Source organism: Oncorhynchus mykiss, chromosome 7, assembly GCF_013265735.2.
Source record: "Oncorhynchus mykiss isolate Arlee chromosome 7, USDA_OmykA_1.1, whole genome shotgun sequence".
In the NCBI taxonomy this organism is placed as follows: Eukaryota; Metazoa; Chordata; class Actinopteri; order Salmoniformes; family Salmonidae; genus Oncorhynchus; species Oncorhynchus mykiss.
In genome coordinates, this window is record NC_048571.1 from 48917028 (window position 1) to 48926668 (window position 9641).

The 9641-nt window shown below is 41.6% G+C and overlaps 1 non-coding gene across 1 annotated transcript; it reads left to right on the top strand.

The window, feature by feature from the left end:
* The first annotated feature begins 8691 nt into the window (after positions 1–8691).
* trnaf-gaa lies at positions 8692–8764 on the top strand. Its single transcript has one exon. It is a non-coding gene; the product is annotated as a tRNA-Phe (tRNA).
* The last annotated feature ends 877 nt before the right edge of the window (positions 8765–9641 follow it).

A 9641-nucleotide genomic window follows, 5' to 3' on the forward strand; every position in this document is an offset into this window, starting at 1 on the left:
TCCAGGGGGAAGAGCCTGTTGGTTTGTTTACCTGATACCGCCAAATATTTTTATAACTAACCCAAGATAGACCACAACCTGTCGTTTACAATGGGAACAAATTAATCGTAGTGGGCAGAACAAGCAAGGAGTTGGGCAGATCCTATTGGCGCGTTCTAGCAAACCTTTGCATATTTCAGTTATTGAACAACTACTCTGAAGTGCGCATGTGCAATAATTTGTCTTTACGTTCTTCCAAACAATGCGATGTCTTACCACTCTGGCAAAGGGTAAAGTCTACAACACTTTGTCCACTCTGTTGATAACAGATTTTAGTTTTGGGAATTGTATTGAGATCAAATATTTAATTGATGAGACCATTTCAGACAAAATCATCTCGATCCCTCTTCTCCCACTGCCGGCCACTGGGCTTCCAATATCACGATTTGGTAGTGAGTGGAAACGCTAAGCGGATGCTTCACATTTATACATTCGGTGAAGTATCTGTCTCATTGTTCTATCTGTGATACTGCTGTTTGTCCAGTGCGCACTAAGTGGTAGTGCGCAGGCATAGACATTCTGCTAAATGCCGATGTAGAAAGATGGCAACAGCCACAAAACGGCGATTGTAAAGATTATGTTGAAAACCACGGTCGTCCAATTTGGACGCTGTTTCCATTCCATATATACCAGAAATACTTTAAGAAATGAGATGGGAACCTCAATGGCCAATGAATGGAGGAACGTAAAAGGCCCTGCTCAGCAGACTTTTGATCAATTGAGTTCACGTTGTCAGGCTAAGCAATCCCTTCGAAAGGTAAATGATATGAGTCGAGAAACCTGCCCATTTTCCTGAAAAGTACCAAATGTCCCGATTTGAAAGCTATATGGTTATTATCTCCCATCTTGGAAAATATGTATAAATGTTGTGTTTTATTAGCTAGCACCCAATTGACTCCCATTCACTCCATGTCCCACTCCCAACATCGCCTAGAATGCACCGCGCGGCCCCTTGACAACGTACGGGCAATGTTACACAATAGGTGTTAATATACGAATTGAATGGATTTTCCCATCTCATTTCTTAAAGTATTTCTGAGGTATACCTCAACGTTAGAGACCGTTAGTATCCAACGGAGCACTGCAATTGGTTGCCAAAAAATCTTGGGCGAGGCTTAGGGAATTGTCAGTAATACACTGTAGCATCCACCTCGGGGACATAGTACAATATAACCACCAGCAAACCAGTGCTAGATTTCAGAAACACAATTTGCAGCACTATAGTCCAACCATGTTGTTGCATCTCTGAGTCCTCAGCCACCTTACTCTGCCTCCTATACTAATAAATTATTTGTTAGAACAAACAAAGCATAAAAGACAAGATAATGACAGGTCAAACATTGGTCATCTTTAATATACTAAAGTGTCTGTTTACAAATGGAAACATATATGGTATATCATTGAGTACACTCCCTAGATGCTTATGTAACTTCTGTACAGTATGAGTCTATTTAGCCAGCAGAGGATCAGAATGCCACCCACTCAACAAGCATTCGAAGGCAGCTTCCAACACAAAAACATTGACACTCATAGATACACAAATACAGATCCTTTGGATCTGCTAAATGTTACCGATGCCTTAATTCTATTAAGAATGATTCATTGATTCTGAATGAGAATATTAGTACATGTGTATATCCTTCCTGATATAAGACTTAACTATACTCTTAGAAAAACGGTTTCAAAAGGGTTCTTCGGTTGTCACTATAGGATAACCCTTTTCGGTTCCAGGAATAACTTTTTTGGGTTCCATGTATACCTATTTTGGGTTCCATGTAGAACCCTCTGAGAAAAGAGTTTTCAAAGAGTTCTCCTATGGGGACAGCCGAAGAAGAACTGCTCGGTTCTTGATAGCACTTTTTTTTTTCTCTAAGATTGTATATTGTGAACACTATCTACAATTCATATGTAAATAGAGAGAGAGAGAGGGGGGGGGGGGGGGTTAAAGAACTTACTGCTGTATGTAATAGACAGTGTTGCGTTGGATAGTTTGTAGTAAACAGATGTTTTAATATTGACAGAAACTTCCATAAAGCTCATAAATGTGTCTACTCTTTGGCACTGAATTTGTAATCGTGTATTGATATTTATTTATTGCGTGCTGTAAATTAAATAGACATTGACATTACTTATTCAATGTGATATCCACCTTGTCTATTGATCCCCAAATCATTTGGTCATGTAACAAAGAGTGATCTTGTCAGCCCCTGTGTCAAACCAATTCAACACCTTTGCAGATACAAAGGTCCCTAGAGCTGGCGTAACTGAACAGGAAAGTGTTTTCCCCATAATTGTCCTGTATGAAACAAAGGTAGGTTTTTGCACTTCTGGTATATTTACGTTTGTTTGTTTGTTGTTTACAAAAAATGGTAATAATACATGAAAATATAGGACTGAAAGAAGTTATATGTGTTGATCAGGTAAAAACAAAACTGAACAACACTTGGCTTGTGTTTGATTTCTGCACAACACTGTTCTGTGGTATAGGACCTTCATCCTCCTGTGGGACTTTTCGATTTATTGTCATAAAACCTGAGACAAATCTAATGTATTTATGGTAGGCCTACTGAATGCTCACACCTGGTGTATATACGCATGTATTCATTGTATAACTTCTAATTGTGTTTTCTTGTATCTGAATACATAGAAAGAAGACACTGACCATATCAATAAATTTGACTATTGTATTGGGGCTTTTGTTTGCAGTCAGTTACCTTTTTATCTGGCTTCTCTACTCCTGTGTTCTTGTCATCTATAGGTTTTTCAATAGGAAGCACATTTCATCCCTGAATAAAGATGGTTTCACACACATTGCTATATGAATAAATACACTTTATGGCTCTACAAGTGACTCACGGCATTATACCTAAAGCGGACCTTCCCATTGGCTGCCTGGTGTTGCGTTAACAGAAATTCCATGCAGCCTTGTTTAGTTCAAACACCGGAAAGTGAGATATAAACTACACCATGATAGAAATCCTCGTTATTTTGTTTAACAATTTTTCAATTTGAGCTTAAAAATGTCTATAGCCTATACTTTCTCGTTCTAAACTTCTAACGCGGCTGTGGCTTCGTGACAATGATCGCGAGAGCATCTGCCCACCAATTTGAAGGCTCTGATGCAGTTCCAACTCTGTCACCGCCAAAACATCTGCTATGTGGGTGTCTGCTATCACCAGTTAACGCTTGATCTGATTGAATCTAGACCTTAGACTACATGGTTTAAAATTGCTTGGAGTTGAAGACTGGGGAGCTACAGTGCTTAATGGAAGTATTTCATTCATTATTAAAATGGGCTAAGGGAAGGTCTGCTGTGAGGCCTTAAGCTGGGGGCAGATGAACATACACAGCCACCTACACTCACTTACACAAACTGACACATACTGTAGGCACACTCACATGCAGAATGTAATCATGCACCCATGTATATCTTTGAAATAGACTTACAATAATGCCTTTGTGTCTTTTTGTACTGTAGGCTCCCATACTATAATAAAAGACAAAGCTCACATGCATTATTCATATAATGGGAGTGTGTGTGTGTGTGTGTGTGTGTACAAATGATGGGTTCTCTGTTGCTATGAGCAATAGGCCTATCTACAGTTTGAGTACAGGCTGAAGTGTGGTGTGGTGTGGGAGATGGGAAAAAATACCTCTTCAGCATGTCAAAGGAAGTTGTGTGTGGGCTGTAGCTGTTGCAGGGCATGCAAAGCGCAGGAGCAACAGATCAACAACAGAGTGAGCTGCAGGCACTACCCAGCAAGCAAAATTACATTAGATTACATTCAACATCCATAGAATGTTCAACATCATTCAACATCCATAGAATGTTTATTATATGTTTTTATTGACGTCAGGAGATGTCTTTTCACCTTTCATTCAGCACCTAAAATGCACAGGACTTCAACGTCTGGAAAACACATCTTCTCCTGACGTCAATAAAAGACGTCTTCTATGGATGTTGAAAATGTCTTATTCAGAAGACGAAAATACCTATTTTACAGACGTTGAAATCAAGCTAATTTCCAGTTCTGAATGTAAGTAGAAAATATGTCATTTACAGGCAACTTTTTTGGTCATTGATTCTATACCCACATTTGAATTGCACATACATTCTCAGTAAAGTAATCATATCACAATAATACTTTTTCAATCCTATTACTACAGGAGTCAACAGAATATGTATTATTACTCCCATCTGTCACATGCAGTTATTTTAGCGTTTTCAAAAGCTTTAAACTGGCAGCAATCATGTTCAAAGCAGTCCAACCTACAGTACAAACCAACAGAACAGTTAACATTCTCAGTAACGTTTTTTTTCTTTCTATGACTGTGATATGTTGTAGTTTATCTACCTTAGTTGAATGCAATGACTTCAAGTCGGTTTTGACCAAAATGTAAATGTATATTTTTTTGCAAAGCATGCTGGGTATTATTCTAATGAGCGCCGCCCCCAAACAAGTACACATTTGGTTGGTCCAGACCAGACCAAATCTGAATCAATCATAGATTTATAGCACAGGAAGTTGGTGGCACCGTTATTGGGGAGGATGGGCTCGTGGTAATGGCTGGAGCGGAATCTTTGAAATGGTAGCAAATAAATCAAACACGTGGATCCACATGGTTCCCATTATTTGCCATCCTCCCCTCAGGCCAGAAGTCAGTGGAGGCTGCTATGTTTCATAAGTTTGAACATCACAGTACCAGTGTTGCCAATTTAGCGACTTTGTCGCTATATTTAGCGAATATTCTGACCCCTCTAGCGACACATTTTCAAAAAATCGACTAGTGACACATCTAGCGACTTTTTCTGGTGTTATTGGAGACTTTTGGAGACTAACGTGAAAGCACATATCGTTCTTACTCTTCTCAACGAGCAGCGGGTGCTGCTGCCCCACCCCCGTCCCAAAGCACTCACAGGCGGCCCAGTCCTCGCGCTGCAGTCCCTCCCAGCTGCAGTCAGAGCAGGAGATATTCACCCCTCCACGTCCAGACTGCAAATTAATCACGCATGCGGGAAGCCGCCGCTGGCTGTAAAAATGTTTTTTTTTGTCTAAAATAAATCACTGTACAAAAATAAATCACTGCATTTGACTCACACAGCCTCAGTCACTTACTCACCTTGTCCACTGTGTGTGTGCCTCTCTGTGACATAAGCTAAACATCTAGCTGGCTAGTTCATCATGTCTCAGTCTAAACTGTACACTCAAAAATACAGAAAGGAGTGGGAATCAAACCCTGAATTCAAAGGCTGGTTGAAGCCGTTTATTGGAGATGATACACGGGCATACTGCCTGTATTGTAAAGGCTGATTTCTCCGCCAAACTTAGTGATGTAAAAAAACACATGACAACTCAAAAATATACTCAAAAAGCAAAGCCTTACAACAATTCCACCCGAAACAAGCTGCCATTTATGGTTAAAAAAAAATTGACTCTGCAAAAAAGGCTGGCATGTGATCACATTGGAGAAGCATGGTGTTCTAGCATCATACTTTCTGAACAAGTTGGTCGCAGATGTGGGTGACCAGCGTTTCAGCCTCCTTCCTCCTCCTCGATGAGGCCACGGATGTAAGTGTTTCTAAGTACCTGGGGGTTGTGATAAGGTACTTTAGTGACACCAAGCAGACAATTGTATCAACATTTCTGGGGCTTGTTGAGTTGGAGGGAGGAGATGCCAGATCTATAGCCCGTGCTGTTGTGGCTTTCCTCGAGAAGTGTTGTCTTAAAAAAGAGAAACTCCTGGGGATAGGGACTGACAATGCTTCTGTTATGACTGGGATTAACAATGGGGTCCATAAAGTGCTAAAGGAGGAGTATGGCCTCAAATATCTGGTTCTATGTGCCACTCTGCAGCTTGCTCATTTGTAGTTCTAAACATATTTAGGGTGTTTTTTACTCACTTTTTTGTCTTTCTCACAACATTAGTCCTCTCTCCTACAGCGTCCATCACAATTACATGCACATGCCAAATTATGCAAATTACTTTTTTGCCCGCTTTGAGGACAATACAGTGCCACTGACACGGCCTGCAACGAAAACATGCGGTCTCTCCTTCACTGCAGCCGAGGTGAGTAAGACATTTAAACGTGTTAACCCTCGCAAGGCTGCAGGCCCAGACGGTATCCCCAGCCGCGCCCTTAGAGCATGCGCAGACCAGCTGGCCGGTGTGTTTACGGACATATTCAATCAATCCCTATATCAGTCTGCTGTTCCCACATGCTTCAAGAGGGCCACTATTGTTCCTGTTCCCAAGAAAGCTAAGGTAACTGATCTAAACGACTACCGCCCCGTAGCACTCACTTCCGTCATCATGAAGTGCTTTGAGAGACTAGTCAAGGACCATATCACCTCCACCCTACCTGACACCCTAGACCCACTCCAATTTGCTTACCGCCCAAATAGGTCCACAGACAATGCAATCTCAACCACACTGCACACTGCCCTAACCCATCTGGACAAGAGGAATACCTATGTGAGAATGCTGTTCATCGACTACAGCTCGGCATTCAACACCATAGTACCCTCCAAGCTCGTCATCAAGCTCGAGACCCTGGGTCTCGACCCCGCCCTGTGCAACTGGGTACTGGACTTCCTGACGGGCCGCCCCCAGGTGGTGAGGGTAGGCAACAACATCTCCTCCCCGCTGATCCTCAACACTGGGGCCCCACAAGGGTGCGTTCTGAGCCCTCTCCTGTACTCCCTGTTCACCCACGACTGCGTGGCCACGCACGCCTCCAACTCAATCATCAAGTTTGCGGACGACACAACAGTGGTAGGCTTGATTACCAACAACGACGAGACGGCCTACAGGGAGGAGGTGAGGGCCCTCGGAGTGTGGTGTCAGGAAAATAACCTCACACTCAACGTCAACAAAACTAAGGAGATGATTGTGGACTTCAGGAAACAGCAGAGGGAACACCCCCCTATCCACATCGATGGAACAGTAGTGGAGAGGGTAGCAAGTTTTAAGTTCCTCGGCATACACATCACAGACAAACTGAATTGGTCCACTCACACAGACAGCATTGTGAAGAAGGCGCAGCAGCGCCTCTTCAACCTCAGGAGGCTGAAGAAATTTGGCTTGTCACCAAAAGCACTCACAAACTTCTACAGATGCACAATCGAGAGCATCCTGGCGGGCTGTATCACCGCCTGGTACGGCAACTGCTCCGCCCTCAACCGTAAGGCTCTCCAGAGGGTAGTGAGGTCTGCACAACGCATCACCGGGGGCAAACTACCTGCCCTCCAGGACACCTATACCACCCGATGTCATAGGAAGGCCATAAAGATCATCAAGGACATCAACCACCCGAGCCACTGCCTGTTCACCCCGCTATCATCCAGAAGGCGAGGTCAGTACAGGTGCATAAAAGCTGGGACCGAGAGACTGAAAAACAGCTTCTATCTCAAGGCCATCAGACTGTTAAACAGCCACCACTAACATTGAGTGGCTGCTGCCAACACACTGACACTGACTCAACTCCAGCCACTTTAATAATGGGAATTGATGGGAAATGATGTAAATATATCACTAGCCACTTTAAACAATGCTACCTTATATAATGTTACTTACCCTACATTATTCATCTCATATGCATACGTATATACTGTACTCTATATCATCGACTGTATCCTTATGTAATACATGTATCACTAGCCACTTTAACTATGCCACTTTGTTTACATACTCATCTCATATGTATATACTGTACTCGATACCATCTACTGTATCTTGCCTATGCTGCTCTGTAACATCACTCATTCATATATCCTTATGTACATATTCTTTATCCCCTTACACTGTGTACAAGACAGTAGTTTTGGAATTGTTAGTTAGATTACTTGTTATTACTGCATTGTCGGAACTAGAAGCACAAGCATTTCGCTACACTCGCATTAACATCTGCTAACCATGTGTATGTGACAAATAAAATTTGATTTGATTTGATTTGAAATTAGGCGATGACGTCATTTAGCGACTTCTAGTGACTTTTAGGATAGCCAATAGCTACTTTCCTTCCCGAGGAGTTGGCAACACTGCACAGTACAGTAAGGCACAGTTTAGGACAGTACGATATGGTACAGGACAGTTTTTTTTTCAGTAGAGTACAGTATAGTTTAATTCAGTAGAGTTTATTACAGTAGAGTGCATTAGAGTAAATAGGGTACAATACACTACTGCTGTATACTCTACTGTGCTTTATTCTACTGTTCTGAATTATGATGATACTGTAATGTACTGTACTGTACTCTGCTGTGTTGTTCAAACTGAATTAATTATAGAAGCTGTTTGGACCAATTCAAGGTGAGTCCGGACCAGACCAAAGCAAAATCAATTATACATCTAAAAGATGTCGCCGTTGGTAAATGCTTAGTGGGTAATGCCTGTCATAAATATCTAGTATTATCCAGATTGTATTTCATAGCCTCTTGGTCAATAGTATTTTGTTTACAATGTCAGACAGTATTTTAATACAATTATACAAAACGTTTGAGTAGCTATGTAATGGGGTGCAGTAGTTTAGTTATATCTTTAGCCTTATATCGACCTCTGCAGGTTTATCCGTCAAACTACATGCAAACGAATACCGTATCCCATAATGCCTTGGAGATGTTCAAATTGTCTCTTGTTTTCTAAAACAATATGCCAGCCGAAATAGCTCAGTTGGGAGAGCGTTAGACTGAAGATCTAAAGGTCCCTGGTTCGATCCCGGGTTTCGGCAGAGACGAGACTGTGAAGTTATTTTACAATTTCACAAAGAAAATGGACACGGTTATACTGTTCAAAAATACATAACAAGCTAGCGAACAACGACATTTCAAACGCCACGCAAGCCGAAATTGCTCAGCTGGGAAGGAGTTAGACGGACCCTAGTTCGATCCCGAGAGACAAGACTATAAAGAGTACTTTAACAATTTCAGAAATAAAAGGACACGTTATATTGTTTGAAAATACATAGCAAGCTAGCTAAAAAATACAATTTAGATTAAGCTATACATCGATTTGATTAGTAGCCAATTACTTGTTCTTCCTCCAAGTAATGTACATTTCTGATTACTTATTTGATTAATAATGGCTGATAACCTAGCTAGTCGTACTCTTCTGAAACATCGAATGCTCGATATCCTCCCTGACAACGGTGAGTCGAGGAAATGTCTGGTTGCGACAACCAATCATATCGCCGTCTGCCACCAAGAAGTAACCAAGAATTGCACTCCCCGACAAATCCGAGACACCAGTGCAACCAATAGGTAACCAATATTGACCAATAAGGATAGAGCTATGGCGGGATCTTTAAACGCAGAAAGAGTGCCATGGAAAATATATTTCATCTCAGGTAAATCTGTTAGCGTGTTATCTTTATTTTCTGAAGTAACGTTAGCTATGAGCTATGGCGGGACCTGTAAATGCTGGAAGAGGACAATGGACAAATATATTTCCTCAGTACATTTTCGCGGGTTATCTTTATTTTCTGAGGTAACGTCAGTTAAAAAATGTTGTTGTCTGCTGTGGGAATGTATCATCCTTACATTATTTATTGTGTGGGGATGTTGTCTTTTCTTTTCATGGAGAGACGTATGCCTTCCCAAGGGATGGCA